At 39.7% G+C, this 18,745-nt stretch overlaps 1 pseudogene; it reads right to left on the bottom strand.

Moving 5' to 3' along the window:
- Positions 1–4,661: 4,661 nt before the first annotated feature.
- Positions 4,662–5,591, bottom strand: LOC123591775 (annotated as a pseudogene).
- Between the last annotated feature and the right edge of the window lie 13,154 nt (positions 5,592–18,745).

Here is an 18,745-nt window from a genome sequence, read left to right as displayed (position 1 = left end):
GTATGAACACCAGAAGGTGAGAATCATTGAGGACAATCTTGGAGTCTGGCTGCCAGAGTGGAATTTCCTTATAAAGATACAAAATGTGTATTCCAAGAAGCAAAATAATTAAAAATTCTTCTACAATAAAAATATGAAACTCATGTTCATCAAAACACTATAAAGAAAAATTTTTAAAGTTGAACTGCCAGAAAATATTTTATTTTATTTTTTTAAAGATTTAATTTTTTTAAGTAATCTCCACACCCAATGGGAGCTCGAACTCACAACCCTGAGATCAAGAGTTGTATGCTCTACCAACTGATCCAGTCAGGTGCCCTGAAGATATTTTAAATACTTGTAACTAATATAGTATTAATACTGCATAAGAACATATAAACAACTGTCACAAATCAATTAGAAGAGACAGAATTTGGGCAAAATATTTAAACATTTTACAGGGGCGCCTGGGTGGCTCAGTCGGTTGAGCGTCCGACTTCGGCTCAGGTCATGATCTCACAGTTCGTGAGTTCGAGCCCTGCATCAGCCCTGCGCTGACAGCTCAGAGCCTGTAGCCTGCTTTGGATTCTGTGTCTCCCTCTCTCTCTGCCCCCCCCCACCCCCACTTGTGCTCTGTCTCTCAAAAATAAATAAATTGTTAAAAAAATAAAAAAAAAACCATTTTACAGAAGAGGAAATACAGAATCCAATAAATGTGTTTTTATAGAGATGCTTGGCTCTACTAATAATTTGAAAACTGTCAATCCAGACCACAATAATATACTATTTCATATCCATTTTAATGGCTAACGTTAAGAAACATAACACCAAGAGTTGGAAGAGATGTAGGTAAATGGTGAGCTTATACTGTTACAACCATATCGTAAAATAAATAAATCTACATTTTTCCTATGAAACATCACCTGACAAATGCTGTGTGGAGTGAGATCTCAGTCTATGAAATGTGGGTACTGGAATGAAGAGTTATGCTATGGGGATAACTTTAGGGAAACCTTCTGCATTGTATGCTTACGTTATTTAGGTACGTACCCGGTAAAAGTGAAAACAAAACAAGGGTTAGATAAACATAATTCTCAATGTAATGGTTACAATTGGATGGTAGGCCGGGATTGGGAGGAACACTTAGGCACGTGATAGAGTTCCAGGTTTTGTATTGGGCAGTGGTGTTTATATAATAAACATTAAACAGGGGCGCCTGGGTGGCTGGGTTGGGTAAGTGTCCAACTCTTGGTTTCTGCTCAGGCCACGATCTCATGGTTCGTGAGTTCAAGCCTCACATTGGGCTCTGTGCTGACAGTGCAAAGACTGCTTGGGATTCTCTCCCCCTCTCTCTGCCCCTCCCCTGCTCTCTCTCTCTCTCTGTCTCAAAATAAATAAATAAACTTAAAAAAATTAAGAAAAAAACACGCAAAAAAACACAACAAAATAAAGCAAGAATATCAAGAAGGTAGTGTATTATGAATCTCCAATTATGATTAAAACATTTTTGTGGACCCAAAGTCCAAATATAAAAATAATTAATGAAAGTCTAGATTAAGGAAAGTTGGGAGTTCTTGACTGATACCTTTGAATTCAGGATCACTTTGAAGTAGCAGTGGTCCCAGATTCCAGAAGCTCTTGCTGCCATGCCACTGTCACCACAATTGTCTCTCCACCTACAAGAGGCCACACATTGGAATCCTCAATCTACCCCTACCAATCACATCTGGAAACGCATCATTTATGACCTTGATTATCGGCAGAAACATCCGCAGGAAAATCTCTCCTGCTTTATGTTTACTTCCAAGTCTCACACTGTTTCATCTAACTGGTGGTGAAAAATTTTCGTGAAGACAATAGTCGGAAGGGAATCTGAGTAATGTAGTTCATAGCTTTGGGTAAGTTTACCTGTACTGTAGTGTTTAAGTCTGTTTGGGCCGCTCTACTAAAATGCCAGAGACTGGGTAGCTTATAAACGGTGGAGGTTTATGTCCCACTGTTCTGGAGGCTGGGCAGTCCAAGGCAAGGCACCAGCATGATCACATTTTGGTGAGAGCCCTCCTCCTAGTTCATAGCCTGCACCTTATCACTGTCTTCACGTGGTGGAAGACATGTGAAGTCTCTCGAGAGCCTCTTTTATAAAGCATTCATCCCATGCAAGAGGACTCCATTCTCAATACCTAAGCACTTCCCAAAGGTCTCATCTTCTAATACCGTATGTATTTCAACCTATACATTTTGTGGGGACACAAACATTCAGACCGTAGCAGGTAGGTAGGTGTTTCTTAGATGTATGGTGTAGATTTATCCATAAAGTTCTCCAGGCTTGCTGCCTATTTAAGACTGTTTATTTGGACTACAGTTTCCTTTTATTTTCCCCCTACGATTTTTAGGCTTGATCAATTTAATTTCTATTTTCTAGAAAATCACTTATCTCACCTTAATTTTTTTTTTTTGAGCAGAGAACATGCTTTATTGAGGAATACATAGGGAACGGTGCTGTCTACTACATGTGGGGAAGGGTTAGCTTCGGTAAAGTTCCTTTAACCCTTAAGAAAACCCCCAGTGAAGTTGCTTTTAGACAAACTTTAACAGTGACACTGAAACTGGTTAAATATGCTAAAAATTAGCTCCCCCCAGACTGCAGTGGGTGTGAGTAGTGACAGAGATGATGAGAGAAAGGCACAAATGACCCGAGTCAGGAATGTGAGGGTTCCACATGCAGTGGAGTATTGTAGGACACCAGGTCGGGAAGGGTGTCATGTCATATATCAAAAGCTACCCATCAAAAAGTTGAAAGGGCCCCCATGTTTATAACAGCACTACCAACAATAGCCAAAGTATGGAAAGAGCCCAAATGTCCATCAATGGATGAATGGATAAAGAAAATGTGGTACCTATATACAATGGAGTATTATTCGGCCATCAACAAGAATGCAACCTTGCCATTTGCAACTATGTGGATGGAACTGGAGGGTATTATGCTAAGTGAAATTAGTCAGTCAGAGAAAGACAAAAATCATATGGCTTCACTCATATGAAGGCTTTAAGAGACAAAACAGATGAACACAAGGGAAGGGAAACAAAAATAATATAAAAACAGGGAGGGGGACAAAACAAAAGAGACTCATAACTATGGAGAACAAACTGAGGGTTGCTGGAGGGGTTGTGGGAGGGGGGATGGGCTAAATGGGTAAGGGCCATTAAGGAATCTACTGAAATCATTGCTTCACTATACACTAACTAATTTGGATGTAAATTTTAAAAAATAAAAAAGAAAGTTAAAAAAAAGAAAGGAAAATGGAAGCCATCAAAAAAAAAAAAAAGTTGTAAGGGTCTGGACAGAAATTAAAGGGAACATCTCTTGCTTTGCTTGAACACCAAAAATAGGAAACCAGGGGATAGGGGGGAACGGTGGCAAACCCCAAAAAAGGAAATGGGGGAGGAGTTCTTGGAAGGGCATGGGCACTTTAGTTCAAGAAGGAGGGTGAGGCACTGTTAAAGAGAAGCAAACCTTGGCGGGGGTGGCCTGCTGAGTCTTGGGCAGAGATCTGGAAATCATTCGCGGTCATGTCCTACCTCGCCAAGGATGTTCAGACAAAAATCGGTGCAACTGAGGTGTGCTACATCAGACTGGTACTGGGGAGAAGGTCTCTGCAGTCTAATGAACCTGTTCGCCTGCAGGATGAAGGAGGACTGAACGTTATTTTGGCACCTGCAAATGTAAAAGGGGCCAGGGAGTTAAGAGAGAGGAAAGCAGTTATGACTGGGTACTTTCTGGCGAGGCAAAAAGAAGTATTTGCTGCCTTCTGCCAAGACACTGCCCACAGGTGAACTCGGAGTACCGAATCGCCACCTCTTAATTGCCCTCTCCATCTCGTTCTGATAGATTATGCGCTGTTAGCAAGACTTGTCCTTGGAAGAGTCTTAAGAAAATATTGCTCTCTGGCCAGCTTGATACTGATTATAAGCAAAACTTTCAATAAAAATGGAGGAAAGCCCTCTCTCTCTCTGTCTTTCTCTGCCCCTCCCTGCTTGCACTCTGTCTCTCTCTCTCTCAAAAATAAACATTAAAAAAAAAAAATGGAGGGAAGAAATCAAAGTGAGGTAAAATCCAAAGGGAACGGACCCCTCCCAGTGTGCACACACTCACAAGTGTTACCTCTTCCCTGCTGTTCCAAAAAAAAAAGTAAACACACGTAAGGAGTGATTGGAAAGGTCCTTGTGGCAGCAGCCATTATTTGGAAGTCTGGTGACCAGGCAGGAAGAAGCATTATTTCAAAGTTTAGAAGACGCAACGCAAACAAGCTCATGGGGCTACAGGGCAAGAGGGGACCCGGTGACTGGACAGGTACGGTGCCAAACAGAGCACCATGGATCAGTGCTGCCTTCAGGTCTACTAGAGATCCCATCCAGGCAACCTCACTGAGGCCGAAATCACAGTTCCTCAGAACTAACGTCTGCAACATACACCAGGGTCGGAGTAGGGACAGTCCTGAGGAGGTTGGTCTTCCCCCCAAATACTGTATTTACCAACCACAAGAGCCCTAGAGATGACAGACGGATCCCTAGGGTAGAGATTCCTGCTGCCGGGGTTCGCAGGCTCAGAGTAACAGGTCACTTTAAGTGGGAGGGGCACATTGTAAAAAGCTTGGGTCCATGGTTTGTTTTTTTTTTTTTTTTTAGAGGGGATCTTTGACCTCTTTGGCTCTCCACTCATCTATCAGGTCCCGTGTCTTTAAAACTAAGTGTTTTCCTTTCCAATAGTTGAACATCTGAGGGTCTGTAGAGGGCTGACAATGTCCACAGGATTCACAGCTGTCTCCTGGCTAATTTCTTTGGTAGAAATCTCTTTCCCTTGGAGATAACGCAGGTAGCGGAGAAGCACTTCTTTCCAGTAACTGCAGTAGCTTGTGAGCCTCTGATTGGAGAGTGGACGTTCTGAGGAACCAACTTTTTCTTCCGCTTTGGAAAGCAAATAACTGAGATCAATGAGCACCTTGCCATAGTCCTGTCTCCTGTACTGAGGCATGCTAAGGATACTACGTTGCAGTTGAGGAATGAATTCTTTTCCTTGGAAAAATATCCAATCAGGTGACAGCCGGTGTTGTCCACTTCTGTCATAACGTGGAACATAAAGGGTTCCACGTCATAATGTAATATCTTGTGGTCCGGAAAAAGCTTGGCCAACAGGCGTAGGTTTGGGCAGTGGACTTTGTTTTTCTTGCTGTCTACTTCAAACGTGAAGATTGAGCCTTTCTGATATATCTCATCGCCGGGTGGCTGTTTCCATACACATTTTTAGCCGTGTGTTAGCTGAGTATCATTTGGCCTTTCATGTATTTTAATCAGAATTCACATATGTAGAGATGTCCCGGTCATGCATATTCTTTGGGATAGGAAGAATGGTACCAGGTAATGAGCTCATAACCACCAAAAGCAATGGTTTTAATCATGTTGCTCTCCTCTGTGCTTTGGTCTTGCAGCCTTAACTTGTCCAAATCCTCTGAAGCCTGGGCTCACGCTCTTCGGAAAAGATCCAAGTCATACTCACTATTCAGGTTTTCCAAGAGAGTTTCTCGAGCGTTCCCATAGGTCTGTCTGTGTTCCATGGCAGTGATTACGAATGTCCCTTCACAGGACAGCTATCTCATATTAATGTTTGTTAGTTAATGTTGGTTTGATTAATTTGCTAGAGCAGCTCACACAACTTGGGCAGTTTATTTACTGATTACTTGTTTGTTACAAAGGATATTAAAGGAGGTGAGTGAACAGCCAGATGAAGCAATGTGTAGAATGATGTCCAGAGGGTCCTGAGCATGACATGTGAGAGACTCCAGCCTCTTGGCATATGGATATGTTCTTGTTCACACACACAAAACAAGAATATCAAGGGGGAGCTCTCTAAACCCTGTCCTTTTGAGTTCTTACAGAGGCTTCATTATGTAAGCATGATTGAGTAAATCATTGCCCAATGGTAATTAATTAAACCTCCATCCCCTCTCCCCTCCCTGGAGGTGAAGGGGGGGGGGGACTGAAGTTCCAACCTCTAATCACTGGCAACCAGCCTCTATCCTTAGCTTATCAAGGGGCTTTCCAAAAATCATCTCGTTAACATAAATTCAGATGTGGTCGAAAGGTGTTTGTTATGAACAACAGAAGTCGTGTAGTTAGAAAGCACTAGCTTTTAGCTATTTCTAAACTTGAGCTGAAAATACCTTCCTGAAACACTCACACAGTTGCGTTCAAGTTGCTTGCCGAAGAAACATTTCACTACGTAAAACTCCCAACTAAATACTCCACTGCGCCTTGAGCCGATCTCAGTGTGAGATATTTTTTTCTAGTTTTCGTTATCTTTGCCTCTGACCTGAGTTTGAAAGCAAGTAGATTTGAGTCACGTAATGCCCCTCAGTTTGAATTTCTGAAGTTGAATCCTCCGAAAAATGGGGCAGCTAGATCAGCAGTGTCTTCTAATCCGAACTGTACTGCAAAGTAATTATCAATGACAATAGGTCAGAGGAAGTAGGAAGAGACAGCCAAGAAAGAAGTGAACGGAGTACACTGGGTACAGGTGCTAACATTTGAACTTGGTGGGCCTCAGACCAGACGGAGGACCACTTCTAGTTCTAGAAGTTGGTGATTTTGTAAATTCTACCTTGAGCTCTTTTAAAACAGTTTTGGTGATTTATATGATCTTGAGATAGTGGTATTGAAAATAAACTTCTCAGTATCTCAGTGATACAAAAGACAGGTAAAATTAAAGATTTGTTTGTCTTTAGAGGGGGCAAATGTTGAAATACGCATCTCTACTTTGAGTTTTCTCTTTCCTTTTAGAAATGTCTATTAGTTCCAAAGTAGTTTTTCAGGGCAATGATGAGTTTGTACCAAAAGCTGAGAAAATTATTCAACATTAGATAACTCATGTTAAAGAAATTCCCCTGAATGCAGTGACTGTTCATTATTAAATTACTGTATTCTTTTATAAAGTTTACATTTTCCTTTATAAAATTTCCTCTTAAGGAAATCAGTGTGGCAAAATTTCCTGTGAGTGCTCATTCCTTGCCTTGCGTGATAGAATTCATGCTAAAGGATATCCTCAGCTCAAATATCTCTTTTGAAACTTCCTAAGTAGGACTGGTCATTGTGTTTTTTTATGTGCGTATAATATTCTGTTCCTAATTTTTTTTTATATGGCATGTGTGCTTGCATTAGGATTATTTGTTTGTCATTTCTACTAGACGACGTGGAAGAACAAAGCCCTATTTACTTTTTCCGTCTTTATTTTGTGTCAGTTTTTTTTTTTTTTTTTAACGTTGTAGTTAGTTAACATATAGTGTAATATCGGTTCCAGGAGTAGAATTTAGTGATTCATCATTTACATGTAACAGCCAGTGCTCATCACAACAAGTAAAGCTTCTCTTATTGTTCTTTTTTTTTTTTTTAAATAATTAATTTATTTTGAGAGAGAGAGAGAGAGAGAGAGAGAGAAAGAGAATGCATATGTGAGTGGGGGAGGGGCAGAGAGAGTAGGAGAGAGAGAGAATCCCAAGCAGGCTCTACTCTGTCAGCACAGAGCCTGACGCAGGGCTTGATCCCACGATCCTGGGATCATGACCTGAGCCAAGATCAAGAGTCAGCCACTTAACTGAGCCACCCAAGCACCCCAATGTTCCGAATGCTCTCTAATCACTCGGGGAATTACAAGGATTGGGGGAGCTGTGAGTCAGGAATGAAGGACGTAGACCTTATTTCTTATTATAAATTACTATATCACAAAGGATTCCTGCATCATATATCACACTAATGAAACAAATTACTAATCTTTTGGTACTTATTGGTTGATACATTTGTATGTAAATGTTGCACAATAGGCATTATGTTATCCTTCTTTGCGATGAAACTGCTACAAAGTCAGAAAAAAATCATCCATCTAAATTGAGCCTGGATGAATTAGACCTCAAGGTGTCTAGAAGAAGAAAGAAAGATTATAAACAGCTAAACAATTGGAGAAAGGACTGGAAAGTTAGTACATTTAGTCCTTTTCGTACATGGTATGTTTCGCCAGGGTTATGAGCAACCTGAATTAGTTTTTGCTATGCTGCATGCAGATTCCGGCAAGTTTTCCCTTTGAATAGAAATTTTGGGTAAGAATTTTGTAGGATGCTTCAGTAAATATTTGGGTATTGGAACTGTGTATAGGAAGAGATGCTTGTATATTGAAGTCACGAATTAGTCAATACAAGTTAAAGTTGTTATTTTATTTGGCAAATCAAACCTTTTATCTTTATGGCATCACTTTTTAAAAATGTTTATTTATTTATTTTGAGAGAGAGAGAGGGAGGGGCAGAGGGCCGAGAGAGAGAGAGAAAGAGAGAGAGAGAGAATCCCAAGCAGGCTCTATGCTGTCAGTGTGGAGCCCAGTGTGGGGCTCGATCTTATGAACTGTGAGATCACGACCTGAGCTGAAATCAAGAGTCAGATGCTCAAATGACTGAGCCACCCAGGTGCTCCTAACTATGCATGTTTATGTGCCAGACATTTTATTTGAGAAATAATTGAAGCCCAGAATTGTCTTTAGCTTAAGATATGTGTAGAAAAAAATAGGCAGCTGGGAGAGATCAGGTCTTGTATATAGTACCTAGAAATAGTACCTATTTATTCATTTTGCTTCTCCTGTTTGTGAAAAACCGTTTAATATACAACCCCAAATCTCAGTAGCTTTTTGGATATAGGCAAATGCTCCATGGGGAAAAAAAAAGTGGCCCCCAAATTCTGCATTTAGTCTCTGTACTTCTGGCAAATCTGACTTTGGCCGAGTAATTTCACACTTGCGCAAGTATACCGCATTATACCGGTAACACTTAAATGTTGAAAAAAAAAAAAAAAAACTTTTGATAATTTTTCGTAGCATAGAATTTATCATCTTAACTATTTTAAGCATACAATTCAGTAATATTAGTACATTCACATTGTTATGCAACCAATGTCCAGAACTATTTTTATGTTGCAAAACTAAAACTCTATTCACTACACAACTGTCCGTTTTCCTCTCTTCTTAATCTCTGACAACCACCGTTCTATTTTCTGTCTCTGTTAATGCCTTCGACTACTCTAGGTGCCTCATAAAAATGCAGTCATATGGTGTCTGTAATGACTGGCTTATTTCACTTAGCATAAGGTCCTCAAGGTGCCTCCATGTTGTAGCCTGGGTCAGGATTTCCCTCCTTTTTAAGACCCAATAATATTCCATTGTGTGTATATACCACACGTTGTTTATCCATTTATCTGTTAGTGGACCCTTGAGTTACTTTTATGTTTTAGCTATTGTAAATAATGCTGCATTGTACATGGGTATACAAATACCTCTTAAAGACCCTGATTTTAATTATTTGGGGTATATATATCCAGAAGTAGAATGTCCAAATCATATGGTAACTCCATTCTTTTTAGTTTTTGACGAACCACTCTACTGTTTTCTATAGGGGTCGCACCATTTTGCATCCCTGCCATTCATAGTCAAAGGTTCTAATTTCTCTACATCCTTGCCAACACAATTTCCTATCTACTTTCCTTCCTTTTTTCTTTCTTTCCGTTTTCCATTTCCATTTTCCTAACGATTAGCGTTGAGCGTCTTTTCATGTGCTTGTTAGCCACTGATTTTAAGTTTTTATTTAAACGCCAGTTAGTTAACATACAGTGTACCATTAGTTTCAGATGTACAATATTCAACACTTCTATACGATACCTGGTGTTCATCATAACAAGTGCACTCTTTACTCCCCATCACCTATTTAACCTTTTCCTCCACCCACCTGCCTTTTGATAACCATCAATTTGTTCTCTATAGTTCAGGATCTGTTTCTTGGTTTGCCTCTCCCTCTCTCGTTTTTTCTCTTTGCTCATTTGTTTTGTTTCTTAAATTCCACATAGGAATGAAATCATATTGCATCTGTCTTTCTCTGACTGACTTATTTTGCTTAGCATAATACTCTCTAGCGTCTTCCATGTTGTTGCAAATGGCAAGGTTTCATTCTTTTTTATGACTAATATTCCAATATATATATATTGGATATATATACCATATATACCAATATATACCATATATACCAATTCTTCTTTATCCATTTATTGGTCAGTGGACACTTTGGCTGTTTCCATAATTTGGCTATTGTAGACAATGCTGCTATAAACATTGGGGTAGATGTATCCCTTTGAATTAGTATTTTTGTATTCTTTGGGTAAATACCTAATAGTGCAGTTGCTGGATCATAGGGTAGTTCTATTTTTAACTTTGTTGAGGAACCTCCATACTGTTTTCCACAGTGGCTGTATCAGTTTGCATTCCCACCAACAGTGCAAGGGAGGTCTCCTTTCTCTATTTCCTTGCCTACACCTGATGTTCCTTTCTTTCTTTTTCTTATTCTCCTTTGAGAGAGAGAGAAAGAGAGAGAGAGAGAGCCTGACTCAGGACTTAATCTCATGAACCGTGAGATAGTGACCAGAGCTGAAATCAAGAGGTGGACACTTAACTGACCGAGCCACTGAGGCGCAGCCTCTTGTGTTTTTTTGTTTTAGCCATTCTGACAGGTATGAGGTGCTATCTCATTGTAGTTCTGACAATGAATGATATTGAGCATCTTTTCATGTGTCTGTTAGCCATCTGGGTGTCTTCTTTGGGAAAATGTCCATTCATGTCTTCTGCCCATTTTTAAATTGGATTATTTGTTTTTTGGGTGTTGCGTTTTCTAAGTTCTTTATGCATTTTGGATACTAATCCTTTGTAATTTGCAAAAATCTTCTCCCATATCATAGGTTGCCTTTTAGTTTTATTGAATGTTTCCTTTGCTGTGCAGAAGCTTTTTATCTTGCTGAAGTCCCAATAGTTTATTATTGCTTTTGTTTCCCTTGCCTCCGGAGACATATCTAGAAAGAAGTTGCTGGGTGGATGTCAAAGAGGTTACTGCCTGTGTTCTCCCCTAGAATGTTTATGGTTTCCTATCTCACATTTAGGTCTTTATTCCATTTTGAATTTATTTTGTGTATGGTGTGAGATAGTGGTCCAGTTTCATTCTTTTGCATGTTACTGTCCAGTTTTCACTATACCATTTGTTGAAGAGGCTGTGTTTTTCCCATTGGATATTCTTTCCTGCTTTACATTAAAAAGAAAAGTGAAAGGACTAAAATAAATAAAATCATAATGAGGGGTGCCTGGCTGGCTTGGTCGGTTGAGCATCCGACTTTGGCTCAGGTCATGATCTCATGGTTCGTGAGTTCGATCCCCACATCGGGCTCTGGTGCTGACAGCTCAGAGCCTGGAGCCTGCTTCCGATTCTGTGTCCCCCTTTCTCTCTGCCCCACCCCTGCTTGTGCTCTGTCTCTCTGTGTCTTTCAAAAATGAATAAACATAAAAAAATAAAAATCATAATGAGAGGAGAAATAACAACCAATACCACAGAAATACAAACAATTGTAAGAGATTATTATGAAAAACTATAAGTCAACAAATTGGACAACATGGAAAAAATGGAGAAGTTCCTAGAAACAAAGAAACTATCAAAACTGAAACACGAAGAAATACACAATTTGAATAGGCTGGTAGGCTGCAAAGAAATGGAATCAGTAATCACAAACTCCCAACAAACAAAAGTCCAGAGCCAGATGGCTTCACAGCTGTATTCTACCAAACATTTAAAGAAGAGTTAATGACAATTCTTCTCAGGTGATCCACAAAAATAGAAAAGGAAGGAAAACTTCCAAACTCATTCTAAGAGTTCAGCATTACCCAGCTTAAGACTCCACTAAAAGGGATAACTACAAGCCAATATCCCTGATGAACACAGATGCAAAGTTCTCAATAAAATACTAGCAAAAAAAAAAAAAAATCCAACTACATTTAAAAAGTCAGTCACCATGATCAAATGGGATTTATTCCTGGGTTGCAAGGGTGGTTCAGTGTTCACAAATCAATCAATGTGATACACCACATTAATGAAAGAAAGGATAAGAACCATATGGTTCTTTTAATAGATGTAGAAAAAGCATTTGACAAAGTACAACATCCATTCATGAAAAAAGCCCTCAACAAAGTAGGTTTAGAGGGAACCTACCTCAATGTAATAAAGACCATATATGAAAAACCCACATCTAGCATCAGACTCAATGGTGAAAAACTGAGAGCTTTCCCCCTAAGATCAGGAACAAGACAGGGACATCCACTCTCACCACTGTTCTTTAATAGAATACTGGAAGACCTGGCCTTAGCAATCAGACAAGAAGAAATAAAAGGCATCCAAATCAGCAAGGAAGAAGTCAAACTTTCACTCTTTGCAGATGACACGATACTTGATGTGGAAAACCCAAAAGACTCCACCAAAAAATTACTAGAACTGATACATGAATTCAGTAAAGTTGCAGGATACAAAATCCACATTCAGAAATCTGTTGCATTTCTACACACCAATAATGAAGCACCAGAAAGAGAAATTAAGGAATAAATCCCATTTACAATTGTGCCAAAACCAATAAGCTACCTAGGAATAAACCTAACAAGGAGGTGAAAGACCTGTACTCCGAAAACTATAAAACACCGATGAAAGAAATAGGAGACGATGTGAAGAAATTGAAAGACATTCCATGCTCATGGATTGGAACCACAAATATTTTTAAAATGTCTGTACTACCCAAAGCAATCTACACAATTAATGCAATCCCTATCAAAATACCAATAGCATTTTTCACAGAGCTAGAACAAACAACCCTAAGATTTGTATAGAACTACAAAAGACCCTGAATAGCCAAAGCAACCTTGAAAAAGCAAAAAGCAAAAAAAAAAAAAAAAAAAAAAAAAAAAATAGCTATAGGCATCACAATTCAGAGTTAAAGTTACACTACAAAGCTGTAGTGATCAAAACAGTATGGTACTGGCACCAAAATAGACATAGATCAATGGAACATAATAGAAAGCTCAGAAACGAACCCACGATGATATGGCCAATTAATCTTTGACAAATCCATTGATGTTTTAAGACATTAAAACTACATTGCATTTGGCTTTTAATAGTTGTCTTCCTCGAAAGTGTTGGTCTAATTTATCAACTCTGCAAATGACTGGATATGGAAGTCTAGATAGCTAATATTTTACTGGGACAAGAAGGTATTTTGAACCTTTCTGTAGTGGGCTGAATAATGGGTCCCCAAAGACGCTCACATCCTAAACCCAGGAACCTGTGAATATGTTACAATTCTATAGGGTAAGGGGTTTTGCAGACATTAATAAATTAAGGATTTTGAGACAGAGAGATTATCCTGGGTTATCTGGGTAGGCCTAATGGACTCAAAGTGGTCCTTACAAGAGAAAAGTAGAGGGATCAGAGTCAGGGAAGAAGATGTGATGACAAATGCAGGGGTCAGAGTCAGAGAGAGAGAGAGAGATTTGAAACTACACGACTGGATTTGAAGATGGAGGTGGGGACCATGGATCAAGGAACGTAGGTGGTTTCCAGAAGCTGGAAAAGGCAAAGAAATGAATTCACCTCTAGGGCTCCCGAAGGAATACAGCCCCGCCAACTCATTCTAAACTTCTGATCTTTAGAGCTATACCATAAAAATCTATGTTGTCTTAAGTCACAGAGTCTGTGATAATTTATTACAGCAGCATCAGGGAACTAATATACTTCCTTTGAATTTTGCCTTGAGTGTTGTTAAGGGCTCAGCAGAGCTGACGAGAGAACGAAGCTGCCAGGTGTTGGAAGAGCGGAGTAAAACAAGTCAAAATAAGCATAACAGCGAAGCATTAATCACTTGCTGTGCTGGTATAAACAAGAGACCGAATCAGAGTAAGTGCTGAATATCCCGTGTCCCATTTTCCCTCATGTAACAGCACACTGGTTGAGGATCAGGTGTGTGAGCACAGATGTGGGAGGCATCCTACTGTTGAGAGAGCCTAGAAACAAAGGTTCCTATAGTTTTACAGACCCGGGGACTAAGGAGAGTTTGAGGGACAAAGGCTAGTAGTGGACAATACTGGCGACTGAGTCAGGGTGGGGAAAAGTATCTTCAAAGTCTTCTCCTCCCCTGATCAGGATGTCCTGGCAGAGATGCCTGAAGAAGAACTGGGATGAAGACCCTTGCTATAGAGACTAGAAATGAAGGTCGTCGGGCCAGGAAGGCAAATAAGCGTAAGAGCGTGGCCAGCCTGAGGGGACTGAGTCCTTGACTGCGACTTCCCTGGATGTGCACCCACTCTGCTGTGGCAAGAGCTGCTTTTCCTCATGAGACCTTCCAGGTAAAGTCTTTGTGATTGCTTATGGTCAGGCCTGAGAAAGTACACATGGGCTTTTTTGGCCAGGAAGCAGACTCTTCAGTTATGGTGGTTATCTTGAGTTATAGTGAGCTCTTAGTTATGGACAAGTATTACTGATTAAAAAGTCCCATCTGGGGCGCCTGGGTGGCTCAGTTGGTTAAGCGTCCGACTTCAGCTCAGGTCACGATCTCGCGGTCTGTGAGTTCGAGCCCCGCGTCGGGCTCTGGGCTGATGGCTCAGAGCCTGGAGCCTGCTTCCGATTCTGTGTCTCCCTCTCTCTCTGCCCCTCCCTCGTTCATGCTCTGTCTCTCTCTGTCTCAAAAATAAATAAACGTTAAAAAAATTGTTTTAAAAAGTCCCATTTGGGGGAGACTTGTTCTGACCTTCTTCGATATCTTGGCACTGACCCACTAGAGGAGACTTGATACGTCTTCTGCAGCAGAGAAGATCTCAACATAACCAAGGTCACATTTCTTCCAGTCCAGTCCAAAGCGATGTGGATAAACAGTAAAGGTAAATTGATTTAGACAGAATATTTAATATTTATTGTACAACTGTGTATTTGGACAGCAATTTAAGCTTTCTGCATATTTCTTAGGCTCTAACTTATGACACTAGAAGATTTTCTAGAGACAGTTAGTTCCAGACTTGTTACTGTCAATTCAAACTCCGGAGCAAGAAAATTTACTCTTTCCTCTAATTAGCAGGCACACATCTTTATTAAGGAATCCAGAGATGTTTTCTGAGAACAGAAGCTCTGGGTAATTTAATTTAGTGATTCATGGATTACCCTTGAGAACAGCAGAGGCGTAACTAGGAAAGAACTCTTACCCTTTTAAAGGAGGTCAAGTCACAAGGAACACTATTCACTGTTTGAACATTGTATACATTTTTCCCTCCATACTTGCCAGTCTACCTAGGATTTTCTCTCCTGTTCTTTTGTTTTTGTACTTGCGCCTGGTCAGAGTCAAAAGATCCTTTGCTGCCTCCATTTGTGGCCTGAGGCCACATCTAAATCCGCTCTTGCTTTATATTAATTTGGCACCCTGCCCGTGTTTTTATGTTGTTATTTATTTTAGTTTTAAGTTTATTTATTTATTTATTTATTTATTTATTTATTTATTTCAAGAGAGAGAGAAAGAGAGAGAGAGAGAGGAATAGGGGCAGAGAGAGAGGGGAGAGAGAATCCCAAGCAGGCTCCACACTGTCAGTGCAGAGCCCAATGCAGGGCTCGAACTCACGAATCATGAGATCATGACCTGAGCCGAGATCAAGAGTTGGATGCTTAACCGACTGAGCTACCCAAGTGCCCCTGTGATTTATTTTAATTTATTTTCACTTTGGCATCTCCCCTGTTCTTAGTTTTTCTCCTCCCCTCAGTACCCAGAGGGCAAATCGATACCTGAAACTAATGTAACGTTGTATGTCAACTATACTCAAAAAATAAAAAATAAAAGAGCATGAAGAATAGGTAAGCAAGTTGCAAAATGGGACTGTTAGTTGGTCTATAACTTACATGACTTGGAGAGATGCCTTTGCTCTTTTGTTTGGACCTTAAATTAGTCTCGAGCCTTTGGTTTATTGCATCCTCCATTATCAAGGGGAACTGAAAACTGATGGTGACGTTGCAGAGTCTGCTCTTCCTTTTTCCCGTATTGCTGTTGACTTCACTGAACCCTTCGGGAATTTGTACTATTTCCAGGTTGTTTCTGAGTTTTCATTTTATCAGTAACTCTTCTTCCATTTGACAAGTCCCACTGAGGAAAAAAAACCTCATCTTATTCAAGTTTCTGTATATTCAATACTACTCCCCTGAGAATGTGCTTCAATCAATGATTTGGGGTGAGAAAAAGGGCCCATAAGTTAGAGAGCCCCACCAAGTCATTGATACTGAAGACAGGGGACCTGCCCCTGACATTCCAAAACTCTTGTGTCGCCCTTACTTGTTTTGGTAATTCTACTGGTTGTTAACCAAGGAAATCATGAAATATTTTTCCAACATGTGCCTCACTTTAACCTTGACTCATGAATACTAATTAACCATCTTCTCAGGTTCTTGAAGCTTTAAGAACTCTGTTTTTGCAAGAACATCCCACACTACAAAATATTCATGGATCCATGCTGTTTATTATTTCCTTCTTTAAACTCTAACTCACATCTGTGAAATTGAACTGTTGCTTATCTTTCTAGAATGAGATGACTTATGTTTCCTCCTAAGGCATTTACTTCATGGGCACAACTTCCGATGGAAATTTATCATGAAGAAAATGATAAGAATAGCAACAGACGTGAATGTTTGTTCATACACGGAACATATATAAACGAATTACCTGTATGTCATATACATGCTTACCTTCTGCAAGATCCAACATGGTAATTGAATAGAGAACTTAATGGGAAACACCAGGGAATGTGAACATATTTGGAGAAGTCCGTAGCATTCTTTTATTTTTGAATGTTCTTATGCTTATATTTTTCTGAATATAAAGAAAATGCTTTTAAATTTTGGAAGCGGGGGGACTTTAGCCCTTACTTTATCTGTGGTGAATTTTATATCTGAAGTTCCCTTTAAGAGTAGGACGACAAAGGTCTAATTTTTCTGAACAAGTCCAGGGTTCCTGGATAAAAACGTCAGAGAAACAGACATAAGAGGTTCCTGGTATGCCTCGCCAAGTGGGTGCATACAAAGTATTTCTAGAAAAATAACCTCAGAGTGGAAGTGAGAACTTTCTTTTTAGTTTCAGAGGAGGGGAGAAGTAAAACTAAGAATGGAGTATTAGGAAATGGTGTTGATTCTGAGAGTGATGTTCTATTAAGCGAGCAAACGAGTGAAAGAACTCTAAGATTGGATAATTCTGGTACTGTAATGGAGCTCAGAGCATGACACTAGGTTAGAAAAAGATGAAATTAGAGAAATAACTGAGCCTTCTGAGCAATTAGGAGGGTTAAAAAACTCATAATTCTGGGAGATTAAAAATTGGAGCATGTATTATATTTGGGGAGAGTTAAGGCAGCAAAGGGAGACTGCCATTCAAGAAGAGAGAATAGGAAGATGGGCAGTAGGGACTTCTCAGTACCGCCTAAGTTCGGCCATTTGCTCAGGTGTTTCTAGGATTCTCCCACCTTAAATTTTACCCATTATCATTAATCTTAGGTCGTTAATTATTTCTTTCCATGCTCCAGACTCCTAGGAAACTGGGTTCCTGAGCTCTTAGCTTGAGGGGATTGTTACTTTCTGCTTTATTTTGCAGATCTGACAGAAGGACGATCTGGTGGTCCCAGGAGAAACCTCCGAGTACCTCTATGGTTTCTTTTTTTAATTAATTAATTACTTTTTTTTTTTTTTTAATTTTAGAAAGAGACTGCAAGTGGGGCGATCACAGGGGTGGAGAAGATAGAATCCTCAGCAGGCTTCACTCCCAGTGTGGGGCCCGATGCGGGCCTCAATCTCATGACCGTGAGATCATGACCTGAGCCCAAATCCAGAGTTGGATACGCCTGACTGAGCCACTCAAGCACCCCTCTATGGTTTCCATTCCACCCTTCAGTCGTTGTTTCATTGTAGTTTATTGTATAAATTCTTACTTGAAATGGAGATATCTCTTCATTACTTCCAATACAGCCTGTTGAACAAATGTCCCTCAAAATATTTTTCTCTTTCCGTCTTAATATGTCAATTTCTACTGTAACTTCCTCCTTTGTTTATCAAATAGAATTCAAAATATAATTTACAGATTTTATTTTCCTTCTTGACCTTACAACAGCTCTTAAAATACTAAAATATGCCTTTCATTTATTTAAAAAATTTTTTTTTAACATTTATTTTTGAGAGACAGAGAGAGACAGAGAATGTGCAGGGGAGGAACAGAGAGAGAGGGACACACAGAACCGAAGCAGGCTCCAGGTTGTGAGCTGTCAGCACAGAGCCCAATGCGGGGCTCGAACCCACCAACCGTGAGATCATGATCTGAGCCTAAGTCAGTTGCTTAACCGACTGAGCCCACCAGGGACCTAAAATATGCCTTTTAAAAATTCATTGACTATCACTTTCAATTACTTTGCCTGGTTCTAGCTATGTCCCCAGTTTGGATTCTTTTCTAAAAAAAATTATTGAGAAATAATTGACAAGTATAATTGTATATATTTAAAGAATACAATGTGATGTTTTGATATACATACACATTGTAGAATGATTACCAAGATCAAGGTAATTAACACATCCATCACCACACATAATGAACCCTTTTTAGTGTGGGTGGTAAGAATGCTTAAGATCTATTCTTAGCAACTTTCAAGTATATAATGCTGGATTATTAACTATAGTCACCAACCGTACATTAGACTTCAGAACTTATAACTGAAAATTTGTACCCTTTGAACTGTATCACCCAAGTTGCCTTCCCTTTAGCCCCTGGCAACTAGCATTCTATTCTGTTTCTATAAATTTTTTTTTTTTTTAAATCC

The sequence above is a fragment of the Leopardus geoffroyi genome, chromosome B4, assembly GCF_018350155.1.
Source record: "Leopardus geoffroyi isolate Oge1 chromosome B4, O.geoffroyi_Oge1_pat1.0, whole genome shotgun sequence".
NCBI lineage: Eukaryota > Metazoa > Chordata > Mammalia > Carnivora > Felidae > Leopardus > Leopardus geoffroyi.
This window is presented reverse-complemented; position numbering and strand designations above follow the sequence as displayed.